Genomic DNA, 15,685 nt, shown 5'->3' with positions numbered 1-15,685 from the left:
AGGTGATGGTGTGGTGAGGATTCTAGGAAATATATGCATGAGAATGTTGTTGTGAGTTGTCCAAGAGAAATATACTTCTCCAAGAAAACTAGAGTTGTGAAAGTGCTGGAATGCGTAAGGTTGGAAAAAAGGTCTTGGAATATGAAGGGTAAAGGGGTATTTATACCTTTGGGTCCGTGATAGGGACACATGGCACCCTTGCACGGGGGATGCACTATGGACCCCCTACCAAAGGAGTTACTTATGGCCATAACAAAAATCATCTAAGTTCCTTTGGCAATGTTGGGAGTTGATACGAAGGGAGGAGCATGTACCTAGTCTTACAGTTAGGTTTTTAGATGATTCAAACATTTGGAGAACGAACAAGCACAATTCTAACCTTAGGGTTCCCTTCTTTGTAGGTGATGTGGCAGTAAAAGTCAGCATATATGGGGCCACTAAAATCCTTCAACATTAGGGGACTCCCATTTAGTCCAATGAAATTGGTCTAAAGGAAGTACAAAAGTCATTAAGAATGTCTTCTACATGGTAGTGCCCACCATATCTTCAATCATGACAGATTGTGGTTCAAAAATGGACTTGCACATTTCCCATAACGAATTTACCTACATTTTTGCAAGTAGTTACACTTGCGCTTGTTAGCTCATGAAAGGTCATGTGTTGTAATAATGCACATCTTTCAAGTAAACACCCTAGCATTCAACCGTTAGCTTATATTACTACTTTCATATCACAACTCTGAGTCTTCTTCTATAACCTCTTCTTTAACGCTACGCTTTTCAATTTTTGCTCTTTGATTCTCATTTCTCTTTTCTCCACCAATGGACCTTATCACTAACTAGAATGTTCCAGAGGGGGTAGTCAACATTGATTCCCTTTCTTAAAAAGATCATCCTACCCTCTCCATCCCATCAAAAGCTATAAAAGGTGGCAAATAATTATAGTTTTGTTCGGAGTTTAGTATTCCTAAAGGTTGGATTGAAAAAGCTAATCCTTGCAACCATGCCTGCAAACCTATAGGTTGGAAGATGTGTGAGTACGAGCATATGCTTAAACATGGCTTTCATTTTCCCTCTCGACATCGCATGATGAACGTTTTTAGTAATTTCCACATTGTGTCTTTGTAGCTCACCATATTTGCTTGGCATTATTTGATGACATTTATGCTCCTCCTCCATGATGTCGTTGTTAAACCCACCATCAAGCCTTTCTACCATTTTTTCGGTGTTACTAATTAAAACTATCTAGCAAAGGGTAGGTGACATTTCTCTAAAGATAAAAGTACAAATTTTGATGTCGTTGGCAAGTGCCAAATTCTCTAATAATGGGTAAGATTGATTATTATTTTATTGTTTGATGCCTATTCCATAAAGTACAGCTTAGGTCATGTGAAATTTGTGGAGGGAACAAGTGTCACACCCTCTGCCTTGTAACAATCCATAACTAGCAAAAAAAAAAATTGATGGTCCCTAACAGCTCATTGGGAATAATTTGTTTTCGGAATCTTGCCTTATTATAAGCAGGGCCGAGCAACCTTGATGATAAGTTTGTTTTTCTTAGGCTTGGTTTGTAGTACTTGCCTTAACATACAGTTGTCATGTAACTCTGTCTTTGTGCGAGTAGTTCTCATCAGATTCGTGCTCATTCTTAAGTAGTGGAAGATATATTAGTTGACTTTGTGTTTGTGCAAGTAATTCTTATCTGAGTTGTGCTTATTTCCTAGTAGAAAAAGTTATATTGTTTAGCTTTGTGTTTGTGAGCACTATATTGTCTGAGTTGTGCTCATTCCCAAGCAATGGACTATTAGCATGAAACTTAAAATGAGTGTTGCACTACAAAAAAAATTGGCATTTAGCGGCGGTTTTTTTTGTATTTAGCGGCAGTTCCGCTAAGTAATTTAGCGTCACTAAGTCAGCCGTCGCAGAGCGTTTAGCGGCGATTTTCAGCAACCGCTAGAATAACCGTCGCTAATTTTAAATTTTGCGGCAGTTTTAGAAATAGTCGCTAAATAAGTGATTTAGTGGCGGTTTCTATAATATTTAGCAGCGGTTTTTGAAATCGTCGCTAAAAATTTTTAAAAATTAAATTTTTAATTTTAGCCGCGATTTCGAAACTGTGGCGAAAATTAATAAAAAAAATAAAATTTTAATTTTGGCAGCGGTTTCAAAACCGCCGCTAAAATTAAAAATTTAATTTGTTTATTGCCATCGCAGGCCAGCCCGGCCTGCGCTCGACCTACCTAGCTCGCACCCGGTCGCCCTGCCCGCCCAACCCTTGCGTGCCACGTGGCTGCTTGTGCGCGCGCCATGTGGCGATGCTGGAAATTAAATCCCAGCGCGCTTTCCCCTCCCCAAGTTTCGAACCCAGGACCCCTTGTGCGCGTGCACAAGCGAACCGCCTAATCTACGAAAAATCCCTTAACATATATGCACATATATATATATTATATACTTATCTAACCACTAATTTTCAGAATTATATTTTATATTTTTTAATATATATTAAAAACATTTATTAATTGATTATTTTTTAAAGAATAATAAAATAAATTAAAAATAAATTAATTCAGTTAAATTAAATAAATTAATTGATTAAAAATAAAAAAAGAAGACTTTATATATTTTTTAAAAATTATTAAAATTTTATATATTAAAATTTTGTTAAATTTACTTTTATTTTTTTTAAATTAGATGTTTAATGAATTTTTCTATTAATTTAAATGCAATTTTAAATTTATTTTTCAGATTTTATATTTATTTTTATTAATTTAATTCTTAATTATTTTCTTAAGCAAAATTTAATTTTTTTAATGAAAATAATGAATTTTAATATTTAAGATTTTTGTTTAATTTTAATTTATTTTTTTTGGAATTTAGCAGCGGTTTTCAAAAATCGCAACTAAATTTAATTTTTTAATGAATTTTGCGACGATTTTTGAAAACCATCGCAAATATTATTTTATTTTTAATTTTGAATTATTTAATTTTTTGAATTTAGCGGCGGTTTTTCAAAAACCGTCACTAAATTTAATTTTTTAATGAATTTTGCAATAATTTTGAAAACCACTGCAAATGTTAATTTAATTTTAATTTTGAATTATTTAATTTTTTTAAATTTAGAGGCGGTTTTTAAAAAATTGTCGCTAAATTTAATTTATTTTTTTTATTTTGCAGCGGTATTTGAAAACTGCCGCAAATGTTAATTTAATTTTAATTTTAATTTTTTTAATTTAGCGTTGGTTTCTCAAAAATCACCGCGAAACAGAATTTAATTTTTTTATTATTTAATTATTTTTTTAATTTAGTGACGATTTTTTGAAAATTGCTGCAAAAAAACATGTTTTACTAAATTTTGCGGCAATTTTATGAAACTGCCGCAAAATTTTAAAAAAACCGCCGCAAAAATCATATTTTGCGACAAGTTCGAAACTGCCGCAAAATACCATGTTTTGCGACGATTTTTAAAACCACCGCAAAAAATCAATTTTTTTGTAGTATTGGTTGAGAATACACAAAAGAATTGTTGTTGGACCAAGAATCCCCAATGTTGCATGGCTTTCATGAGGTTGGAGATTTTATTGAATAGTGAGAAATTAAACTTTTGAAGTAGCAACAATAATAAAAACAATATAATATTGGTAATACTTGTTTAGATTGACTAAGGACCATTTGTGAGGTAGAAAGTATTGTATTAATTTTCATGATGTTTTGATGATGATTATTGTTTTCAAAAAACTTTAATAAAAAGACTTGAAACATTCATTTTAAAGTCAAATGTCAAAATTGCCTGTCAAAACTGTCAGTCATATGTTTAAGTCTATCTGTTGGGTCTTACATTTTCACTGTTATACAATTTTCAGAGTATGTCGACTTGTTTTTACAAACTATTAACTGGTTCTTACAAACTGTCGACCGACCATTTTGAATGCTCTTAGTCATTTGTTTTTGGTAACTATTACATCATTTCTAGTCAAAAGTTTTAAGAATTGTCGACTAGCTTTTATAAACTATCAACTAACCCATTTAGAGTTTTGAAAATCAGTCGACAAATTATTCAAGTCAGTTGTTCTGTTTTGTCACAGAAATTCCAACAACTAACTATACTTGATTTCTATAGGTGGGATTTCTCAATCCTTTGGCTCTAATGGCTATATTCATTGAGAGGGCCATGAAGATTACAAATAGGAGTCCATGTGAAGTTCAAGAGAGTTGATGAAATTGGTCTTTCAAATTTTCAATATTATATACTCTCAAACTTATTGTGCTTCATTATTTTTCACTCTCTTTTTTCTATCAAGGTTATTTTTCATAATTGTAAACATTTCTTCAAGCCTTGTTCTAGATAAATTTTAGAGAGAGTGGTGTGAGATTTGATTCTCTTTTTATTTCTCTTGTGTTATATTTTTCGTAGAGAGTATTGCTAAAAGAATTAACAAGGGTTGCTAGTCGGTTAATATAGTGAATTTCAAAATCTTTAGTGGGGAGCTAGAGTAGTAGATGTGGGCTAGTTTGAGCCGAATCATTATAAATTCTTGTGTTGATTGCATATTTTGTTTTCCATCTTCTTTTTGTAGCTCATTGCGTTCGATTTTTTTTCTTGAAAATTTTTAAAAGTTTTTTTTATCTTTTAAACACCCATTCACCCCTCTTATTGGGTGTGTGGCACCATTATATTACACAAACATAACAATTGGTATCAGAGCTTGGTCTCTTTTTTTATTAGATTTAATCACCTAAGGAGGATCCTAAGATGACACAATTAATTGGATCTCAACATTTTGGAAGCCAAATCACATTAAGGCCACCATCCTTTGATGGATCCAACTATGAAAATTAGAAGAAGAGGATTTCATGTTACTTGATGCAAGATTTCAATGTCTATGACACTATTATGAATGGAATCACACTTCCTTCAATGGAAAAAGGAAAAAATGAGGGAGCGGACCGAAAAAGAAAAGAGGATCGTGGAGACAAAGAAATTTAGGACAAGTTGGAAATCACTCATGAATGTACCAATCAAGTTAAGGAAATAATGGTAAACTTACTTATTCATAAGTATGAGTTTTTTGCAATGAAATTTTGGGAATCTATCAAGGATATGTTTACAAGATTTATTGATATTGTTACGAGTTTGGAAACTCTTAGAAAGTCTTACGCAAATAAGGAGAATGTTAGAAAAATACTAAGGAGTCTACACAAGGAGTGGGATCCTATGGTGACAGCCATTCAAAAGGCTAAAGATTTAAATGTTTTATCTTTTTATGAGTTGATTGGGTCTTTCATGACTCATGAGATTATGATTTAGACTTACCATTTAGATGTTTTATCTTTCAAGGCTAAAGATTTAGACTTATAAGCTTGCTCCTTTTACTATATTCTGACGTCATCCCAGCTTCGTCTGCTTTACTCCAATGTTGTCTTTTCATTTTCTCTATTCTAACACCATCGCTATTTCGCCTGCTTCGACGCCACTATCTCTATAGGTCGTTGATGCTTGTTTGGTCTCCTACTTTTACTCCCATCATCAAACCTTTCCTCGTTAATCTAGTCTTCGCAATTGTCGTCATCGTCGTCGTCCCCATCATGGTCAAAACTCTCTATAGTCATCGATTGTTGCAGTTGTCTTTCGTCGTTGCTTTACTCTAGGTGTGAATTTATCACCATTTTTGAATTTTCTTCTATGATTTTTCTAATTTGAATTGATGTGTGCTTTGGGTTTTGGGCTGTGATTTTGGTTTTTGCTTATGCTAATTTTTTGCTTAGTTGGGCTCTTCTAATTGTTGTTGAAATTGTAAAAATCTTCATGTTTTGATTTTAGCAATGACAACTTTGAAATATGATATTTCATTGTTAGATAGGGGTACTAAGTTTTCATTATGTCAAGTTAAGATGTGGGCAGTTCTTGCACAAATGGATCTAGATGATGCACTATTAGGATATAGTAAAATGCCTTAGTTATGAAGTGACGAAGAAAAACAATGTAAGGATCGTAAAACTTTGTCTCATATTTATTTTCATTTATCAAATCAATTTTTGTATGATGTTTTGAAGGAGAAAACTAATGTTGTGTTATGGCAAACTAGCAGAGTGCATCTAAAGCAACATTTGTATTCTCATCGTATGGAAAAAGTGCGTCTATCAATGAACATCTAATAGCTTTTAAGAAAATTGTTGTTGATTTAAAGAGTATGGAGGTTAAGTATGATGAAGAGGATTTAGGTTTAATTCTGTTGTGTTCTCTGCCCGCTCAGTATGAGACTTTTTGTGATATGTTTACCTTAAATGAAGTTTATGATGGATTGATCTCAAAGGAGGAAATTGATTAGAAACTAATAGGTTGTTTAAGGGCTCAAGCAAAAGGTCTTATTAGAGGGAAGACACAAGATAGAAAGTTTAGTGGCAAAGGTAAAGGTAAGTCAAAGTTTAGAAATAAAGATAAAAGCTATAACTATTGTAAGAAGAAAGGACACATCAAAAGTGAGTGTTTTAAGCTATAGAACAAGAATAAAAGACATGAAACTTACTATAAGGGAAAACAACCAAACACTTTAGGTGAAGCTAGTGTTATTTAAGATACTCATAGTGATAGGGAACTTTTAGTTGTGATTGATGAAATTTCCAAACCCAGCAAATAGTAGATTCTTGATTCAGCGTGTATGTTTCGCATGTCTCTTAATCGAGACTAATTTTCAACATATAAGACTTTGTCTACAGGTGATGCACTGATGAAAAATAATATTGATTGTAAAATAGTCGGGATTGGAACAATTAAGATTAAAATGTGTGATGGTATTGTCACAACATTAGTTGATGTTAGACATGTGCCCAATCTAAAGAGAAACTTGATTTCATTGAGTACCCTTGACTCAAATTGGTTCAATACATTGGTGAAGGTTGAGTTGTTAAGATTACTAAAGGTGCTATTCTTATGGTAAAAGGTAAGAAATAGTCTAGAAAACTATATGTATTCCAAGGTTCTACGGTTACAGGTGATGCTATTGTTACTACTTCTTATTTGTCAAATAGTGATATGTTTAAATTATGGCATATGCATCTTGGCCATATGAGTGACAAAGACATAGTTGAATTAAGCAAATGAGGAGTCTTTGAAGGGTAGCGTACTGCGAAACTTGAGTTTTGTGAATATTGAGTTTTTGAGAAACAAAATGAGTCAGTTTTAGTAAGGGCATTCACAAACCGAAGAAAACACTAGATTATGTTCATTCTAATCTTTAGAGTCATTCAATATGCGTTCTAAGGGTGGCGTTAGACATATGCTAACTTTAATTGATGACTTTATTTTTTGGAAAGTTTGGGTGTTTTTCTTAAAACAAAAGAGTGACCTTTTTTCCACATTAAAACAATGGAAGATTTTGATAAAAAAAAATAGACAAAGACGCAGATAAAGCATCTACCTGTTGACAATGGCTTAGAGTTTTGTTCTCATGAATTCAATGATTTCTGCAATAATAATAATAATAATAAATTCTGAAACATTTAACAGTTCTGGGTATCCCACAGTAGAATAGTGTAGCTGAGCAAATGAACAAAATATTGATGGAGAAAATACATTTTGGGCTGAAGCTACCAATAATGCATGTTTTTTAGTCAATCATTTTCTTTCTACTGCTATTGACAAGAAGACTGCAAAATAGGTATGGTTTGGTATTCCAACAAATTATTCAGATTTAAGAATTTTTATGAATCCTACACATGCACATGCCGATGATGGAAAATTGGAATCAAAATCTAGAAAATGTGTTTTCCTTTGTTATAAATCTAGTGTGAAGGTTATAAGTTATGGGATCCAAAAGCATCTAATTAAAGTCATAGTCAGTAGAAATGTTATATTTGATTAAATTGTTATGCTTCATGATTTGTCTCGCAAAGGTCCTAGTGACATAGACCAACACAAATCAAACTTTCAGGTGGAGCTTGAGATTGGGGCATGACCTACGTCAAAGCCTTCATCACAGTCTAATTCAAGTTCTAATTTGAGCTCAAAATTGGGTGTTGTTTCTTCATAGTATTCTATTACAAAAGATAGACTCATAGAAACATTAGATATCCTTAAAAGTATGGCAAACCATATTGCTTATGCTCTAAGTGTGGCCGAAGGTATTGATTACGATGATGAACCATCTTCTTATTCAGAAGCAGTTCATTGTGTTGATTATGGGAAATCGATGATTGTCAACCCCATAAGATGTGTGATGTCAACCCCCACGATTTATTATGTCAGAAGCACTTAAAATTAGCATGTTTGCTTGCATTGATAGTTGAGATTGGAGTGAGAAAGCAATGCATGGGAAAGGGCAGTCTCTGCTGGCGAGCCCATTCTACTGCCAAATAAGTGCACTAATCCATGACAGCAAAAACCAGAAGCCATCGATGTTTCATGTTTGCCTTGCTCTCTCAAAACATACAGGCACTCAACAAAAGAGCCACCTTGTGTAGGATCATTTCCACGTTCTGTATCATTTGCCCTTGAGAAGCTTAAAAATCCATTCACAACAATTTCAAGGCCAATCTTAGGGACAAACTCTGGCAGCCAAGGCTCATACCCACCTCCCAAGTGGCAGGATAATCTGTGGGAAAAGTCTTTTTGGACAAGTTTCTAAAAAAATATAACTATACTGGAATGTATGTTTTCATGTTTGCCTGCAAATTCAAATGATTTCCACCAGATTGAATCAAGAATGAATTCCCCATGCAATAAATTTTTTATCAACAAAGCTGCTACTTCAGCAACAATGTATCATGTACTGCATGTCTAATAAACAAATGCCAGGCAGAATAGGATTACCAAATGCAAATTCAGTCCCCAAAAGGATCTCGAGACAATAAAAGCTCACAAAATAAAACTGTAATTTATAGGATCAAGTGTCCAAAAGAAAAACATAAAAAAGGTAGTAAAGTAGTAAACATCATCAAGTTCAAGTTGATCACAGTTCTCATGTCTTAATCCCTTTCTTTCTTACCTGTACCCCATTGTACAGGTAAGAAAGAAAAGAAAAAATACCATCCATAGCATTCAGTCAATCAAAAGAGAATTTGGCTTCCATTCTCACTAATAGCTTTTGTCTTGATCCTTTTGAAATGTTAAACATTTACTTTGATGGAAAGATCCTGATTATGGAAATTTTTATTCAAAATTTAATCTAGGTATTGAGTAAAGACCTAGCCAGTTCACAATTGGTCTCGTTTTTAAAGAAATGTGATAACATGATTAATAAGTGACTCCCTGGAACATAAAACGAGAACCCTCAAAAAACAAATAGAATATGACAATTACCCACGCTGTTTTTTTGTTTATCTCTTTTTAGGAATTCTCGTATTTCTTAATCTCAGTGTTCTGTTCAAATGAAAATTCTTCTTCAATGTTACTCTGCGTGATTACTCTATTGCCTGTGTGACATACTCTGTTATGTAAAGTATGCTATTCAACTTGCAGGCATTGCACATCAACATTTGAAGGGCGGAAGAATTCACGGACAGGGAGAGAATTAGTTGAGTTCGTCCCACATCGGTATAGTAGGGAGCTTGGGTGGGACGGAATATGTATATAAACTGAGGAAACCCAAAGGAGTAACATACTTACCTGGACGGGGTCGATGGGCGATCCAGAAGGTCCATGGCCTAGGTTGACGACCTCCATTGCACTGAGGAGGGGCGTCCGCCTAAGGTCGGCCCAAGTGGTCGAGCCTACGTCATAATTTGTGGTAGTGGGGGCCTGCGTTCGCGCGGCCCCTGCCTATTTCACAGTCTTTACAATTTCGTTGAAGCTCGCAGGATTTGGAAGATGAAGGGGCAGAATTTTGTGCTGCGGATGCCGTGACCATTGAAAGAGACGTCGCTCTTTGTCTCTGTGTTTGCGTCTATGAATTAGTGTTATTTTGTGGGAAGATAGGGAGACGCTGGTGCAGGGTAAGGATAGGGTGGGAATATAGGTAGACACACCGTCCTTAGTTCAAGCCGACGAAATCTGGGAGATGGCTGAATTTTCTTTTTCATTTTGTTTTTGCTGAATTTTCTTTTTCATTTTGTTTTTGCTGAAATTTCAGTTTCTCTTTCTTGACTTTGAGGCTGTTTGGCTTAGCCTTTTTTTAAATAGTTTTTAATTCAAGAGTTATATAGTGTTTAAGTTGATAATGTGTTTAGATATATGTATTTTTAAGCTGTCAATTATTAGTTATTTGTTTGGTTTGTGAAAGCTGACAAAAAAACTAAAATAAACATGATGCTAAATAATATAATTAAAAAGTATAAAAATACTATTTTTGATCAAATAAATAATAAATTAATTTATAATTAATAGAATACTTACAATTATAAAAGAAACACAAAAGAAACTTGACAAAAAATATTAATACAATACGTTAGGTTTATAAATTTTGGTTTAGTGCATAAAAATATTAAATATATATATATTGATACATTATAAAATACTTATACATAATTATCTTTTGACATACAAAAAATATATACATATAAAACTGATGAAAAATATATACATATAAAACTTGACATACAAAAAATACATAGCATATATATAAAAATAAGTTGTATATATAAAATATATATATAGAAATACAGGAAAAGGAAAACAAAATACACAACATATATATATATATATATAAATTGATGAATTGATGAAGAAGAGGCGGCGATGGCGCGACAAGGAGACCCACCAGCGACGACGCCTGATTTGGAGAGGAAGTCCGGCGGATCTGGAGAAGAAGGAGGCGGCAGGTGATGGCGCGACTCAAAACCAAAGGCGGCAGGTGATGGCGCGACCCAAAACTGAAGGCGGCTTGCGGCGACGAATCTGGAAGAAGGACCGATGATGGCGCGACCTAGATCTAGAACGAGGCTGCCGCGGCGACCCATCTGGACGACGATGATGGCAGTATGGAGGAGGGGCGACGGTGCAACGACGATAATGGTAGAGTAGAGCAGAGGTTATGGAGAAGATGATGGAAGGGTACGTGTATAAATATGAAAAATATTTGAGGGTATTTTTATATTTTTTTTTGTCAACTCACCAGCGTTTTGTGGCAAAGTTGGGGGCACCAGCTTTTACTAAACGGTGCTATAGCAGCTTTTCAGTGGCAAAGCGTTTAAGTTAAAATGCTAAGCCAAACACTTAAGCACAAACACAGCGCAACGGATCTGCTACATAAATGTCTTATACGTGGTCAAATCGTTAAGCCAAACAATCTCTTTGAGATTCTTTTGATTAGCAGTGATCACTTTTAGAAGTTAGAAAAAAGGACAATTCAACAGTGTCTTCCCAAGTCCACTGCAAGGCACGCCAATGCATCCCCTAAGCTATTCTCAATTTGAGAGACTTGTTGCATGTCAAATATGTTAAACTTGGTGGTTGCCTTCATTGCCGATTATAGAATCCTTGCAATGGGAGTTGTTGCTCGGGGTTGAGCGAAACTGTAATACCCCAAAATTTTAGAAATATTGAGATATTAAGAAAATTAACTTTTTATGAAAATATGTATAAATTCGGAATAAATAAATAAAATGGGAGAAATTGTGAGTTCCTTGAATTTTTAGCATTTTTGGAAAAAAATTGTCAAGGAAAATATATAGGTGAGCATATTTTGGGAAATAAATTAATATGTGTAAATATATATATTTTAGGGAATGAAATGAAAATATAGAAAAAAAACATATATATGTACACACATGTATAAGAAATATGACCTCTGGCGGGTGGATTAAGCTCAAATTTGTCTATAGATTGAGATATTTTTTATAGGTGTTTTTACATTAAGTATGTACTGTAAGAGATTCATTAGGGTTTTTGAAAATATTTTTTAAAAACATACAACTCAGAGGAAATGAAAAAAAAAAATCTCTTGCAAACTTAGATATTTCAGCCACTTGTATGTTTTCATTCACAATGAAAGCTAAATTGTAACAGTTATCTCATAGAGAAGATATTATTGGAGGTTGCATTTTTTTTTTTTTTTTACATGGTTTTAAACTTTTTGGGGTTCCTTCCTGAACAACTTCGTGTCTCTTTCACGATTCGTGTCTATTTTATCCTTGGTTAACCAGGTCTCCTTCACAAGCATAGAGAACCAAGTTGGTCCATAGCAAGCAAGTTGGTCAAAACCCTTTACCGATCACTTGCGCTGGACAAGACCAAGACAAAGGTGACATCAAGCCAGTCTTTGGGCTTTCAAAAGGATTTGCTCATCTCATAAGCAAGGGTCAAACAGGAAGAAGGAAATTGTAAAAGAGAGAAGAAGGTGCTGAAGCAAAGAGAAAAAGTAGGGAAACAGAGAGAGTGCTCTCCTGAGAGAAGAAATACAAACTTGGAGATGCAATCCTGGAGAATAATTCTCTTTTTCCTTATTTTCTTCTCCTTTTTCCTTTTCTTTTCATTAATTGCAATTTTCAATGCATTAAATGAAGTTATCAAAGCATTAAATACTCTCATGATAGAAAAGACGAAAAACTGTCCTCATTTCAAAAAACTTGGTTGAACAAAACTAGTAACTATTTCTAAGGACTAGCCTATAGTTTTTTCAAAGACATTTGACCGGTTGATTTGCTTGAAGAAGCAAATCGACAATTTAGTGTTGCCCACTAAAACTTCTGTCTAATTTCATTTAAACTCATTATTAACTCTTAACAATACTTCCATTAACTCTTAATGGAACAAAGACCCCATTAACTCTTAATGGCACTTTGGCCATTTGTTAACTCTTAACAACACTTTAAACCTTTGTTAACTCTTAACAATGTTTAACCTCATTAACTCTTAATGATAGCTAAGAACACAATGCCAACTCAACAACACTAATTCAATGCTTTGCTTTTAGGTGTATGACTTTTTAGGTTCACCGTCAAATAGCAAGGAAGAAATATCAAACCCCTTTGACGTAGATCAAACTCTTTGATCTATTTTAAAAATCTCTCAATCTTCTCAAAATACCTTGAAAAGGTCCTTAATGATATCTAACAATATACCAAGATGATCTTATAAGGCAATGAAGTCATACTCCATGTGAGCCTATTTCTATTGATAATTGCTATGTAATACAATCATTCTATTAACTAACATCTCGATCGAGGAAGAGCCATAGACTAATTAAGCTCACTGGACTCAGTAACTATACTAAGATCTAATTTTGTGTGATCAAAATGGCATATCAAAAACTTATTTCCTATCATTCATACCTTAGCTAGGGGTTTCACCAATCAACCACCAAGAAACAATTGCACAGGATGTTTGCCTCACATCGAAGGTTAATAGATCCTATCTAGTAATCGTATGTTTCCGTACATCAGTAGAAGAAAGACCACACAATGAACATTCCCACCTCACAATCGGATGGTTCGACTTACTAGCAAATTCCTGACACCAGCATACAAGACAACTATGTTGTTAGGTTTGAAATACTATGGCACACACCAAGAGGGGGGTGAATTGGTATATAAAAATTATTTTTCATTAAAAATTCTTTTGATAAAAATGAGATGTCGTCTATGAAGATCACGGCTTCGTTAAACCTCAAGGCCTTGAAATGGCATGATGAGGTATCTACCGTATAAAGAGAATCTCGTCTTAACAATGGATAACACAAGATATTTTTCAATGAAAGGTTAAATATATGAATCAAGTGAAGAATATAGAAATGCTTGAAAAGATAAATAAACAAATAACACAAGCATAAGAGAATACAGATTTATAGTAGTTTGACTTAGCCCAAGCCTAATCCACTACCTTACCTCCTCACTAAGGATTTTTTTGCAAATAATCTACTGAAACTCCTCCTATCACTCTGGATAGGCCCTCTAGTAACAAGTTAAGAAGTATACAAATCTCCTACTTAGACAAGTAAGCCCTCTAGCTACCAAAGCTAGGAAGATAAGAATGATACAAGTGAAAGAGAGAAGCTAAGAGTTAAAACTCTTAGTTATAATTTTTCTCAAAATAAAAACGAAGCTTAATAATAAATTTACAACGATAGAATGAAGCCTTGGAGAGAAAAATACAACAATGAAAGCACAATCTCTTGTAAGATCGAATAAAATGATTTGTAATCTTTAGATCAACTCGTTCCCATCCATTAGCCTCTTCTTAATCATCCTTGAGTTGTATTTATAGACATCCCAAAAGATCTAAGAGAAAACTAGCCATTTGTGACCTTTGGGATTTGAAAAACTAGCCATTATGATTTTTGTGAAAGAGACTTGGTCGACAGATAAAAATGGTTAGTCGATAGAATCAGACAAAAATAATAAGTTTGGTCGACAGATAAAATAAGTTGGTCAACCAAGTCATAAAAACAACATAACACTTAGTCGACCAAGACAAAAATAAGCATGGCACTTAGTTGACCAAGGCTTTCCTTCTGTCAACAGACTTAAGGAGTTAGTTGACCAAGTCAGCACATAAGCACTGTTGATCGACAAAGCTTATAGCTTAGTCAACCAAGACAGAATCATGCATACTATTGGTCGACAGAGCCTATAACTTAGTCGACCAAGTCAAGCTTTAAAATTAATTTTACAATATTGAGCATACTGTTAGTCGACCAACTTGCATAATATTCTTGAAACCTTGTCGACTTGTTTTGCTTTAGGTTTGAAACATTTTGAGATATTTCAAAAACAACTTAAACCAATTTAATTTGAGTTTTTGACTCAAATAAACCCTTTGGATTTAAAATAACCCAACTTCATTTCTTTTTGAGATGCTTCATGAAATTGATTTTTGAAAGCATAGTATACATTTAATACATGAATTCCATATTTAATGAAAATTACATTATTTGTCATTATCAAAACTATTTTGATTACAAGAGTAAAATATCATATTCCACCTCAAGTCTGAGGATCGGTTACACAATTGCAACTAATAACAGATCATTAATTCTTTTGACCATGTGATATGTTATTCATGTTATGTTCAATAAATAATCAGCCAACAACCACCCATATGTTTACAATCTTTATCTCATGAAATATGGCATATGATTTACCATCATTTATCATTATCATCTCATACTAATCAAAGGTAATAAACCATGTGCTAGTTCATAATCAATTAATCAATTTGAGAAATCGAAGGATAAAGAACATTTTAAGGAGTCTTATATTAAAGAAGCTTGTCACAATATTCTTAACAACTTAAAATAAGTCATTTAGCAAGAAATCTAGGGACTCATTCACATAAAACTGGAGAGGTATGAATGAAGATATGACCATTTTATTTAAAAGAACAAATCATAATGCCTGATAGATGCCACATTTAGATCTAGTATTAAAGCATATCACTGATAGTTTCGCCAAGGTTTAAGGACATAATTGAGTTTCTGAGGCTCAAATTAGTGAGGTAGGTGGAGTTTTTGAGAGTTTTGTTATGGGGATTTTGTTCCTTGGTTCATGGGGGTTCTTTTGGGGTAAGTTTGAGGGAGTTTTGGTCTTGGTTGGAAAGTCAATACTTTGCCAAAATTTTGATTGATTTCTAGGTGTATTTTGGGTCAATTTAGGGTTATTTAAGGGTATATTCGAGTAGAGAAGGTCAAAATGATGCTAAAGGTGGTTTGGGGGGAGATTTTGGTACAAAAATGAGAGAGTTCAAGTTGAATTTTTGGTTGTTGGAAAATCAATCACTTGCTGGAATAACTAGTATGCTAAGGTTAGCGATTTTGAGC

General features: G+C 33.7%; 1 protein-coding gene and 1 non-coding gene across 2 annotated transcripts in view; one reads left to right on the top strand and one right to left on the bottom strand.

The window, feature by feature from the left end:
- Positions 1-9,985, bottom strand: part of LOC127801298 (transcriptional elongation regulator MINIYO-like) — a 73,050-nt gene extending 63,065 nt beyond the window's left edge. The window contains exon 1 of the mRNA XM_052336271.1: positions 9,601-9,985. The gene's annotated coding sequence lies outside the window, so the exon portion shown is untranslated. The remainder of the gene's footprint in view (positions 1-9,600) is intronic.
- LOC127802936 (U1 spliceosomal RNA) lies at positions 9,593-9,753 on the top strand. The gene has a single exon (XR_008023386.1). It is a non-coding gene; the product is annotated as a U1 spliceosomal RNA (small nuclear RNA).
- Positions 9,986-15,685: the final 5,700 nt, after the last annotated feature.

This window comes from Diospyros lotus, chromosome 5 (assembly GCF_014633365.1).
Source record: "Diospyros lotus cultivar Yz01 chromosome 5, ASM1463336v1, whole genome shotgun sequence".
NCBI classification, from domain to species: Eukaryota; Viridiplantae; Streptophyta; class Magnoliopsida; order Ericales; family Ebenaceae; genus Diospyros; species Diospyros lotus.
Note: the sequence above shows the minus strand (reverse complement) of the source record. Positions and strands in the feature narration are given on the sequence as shown.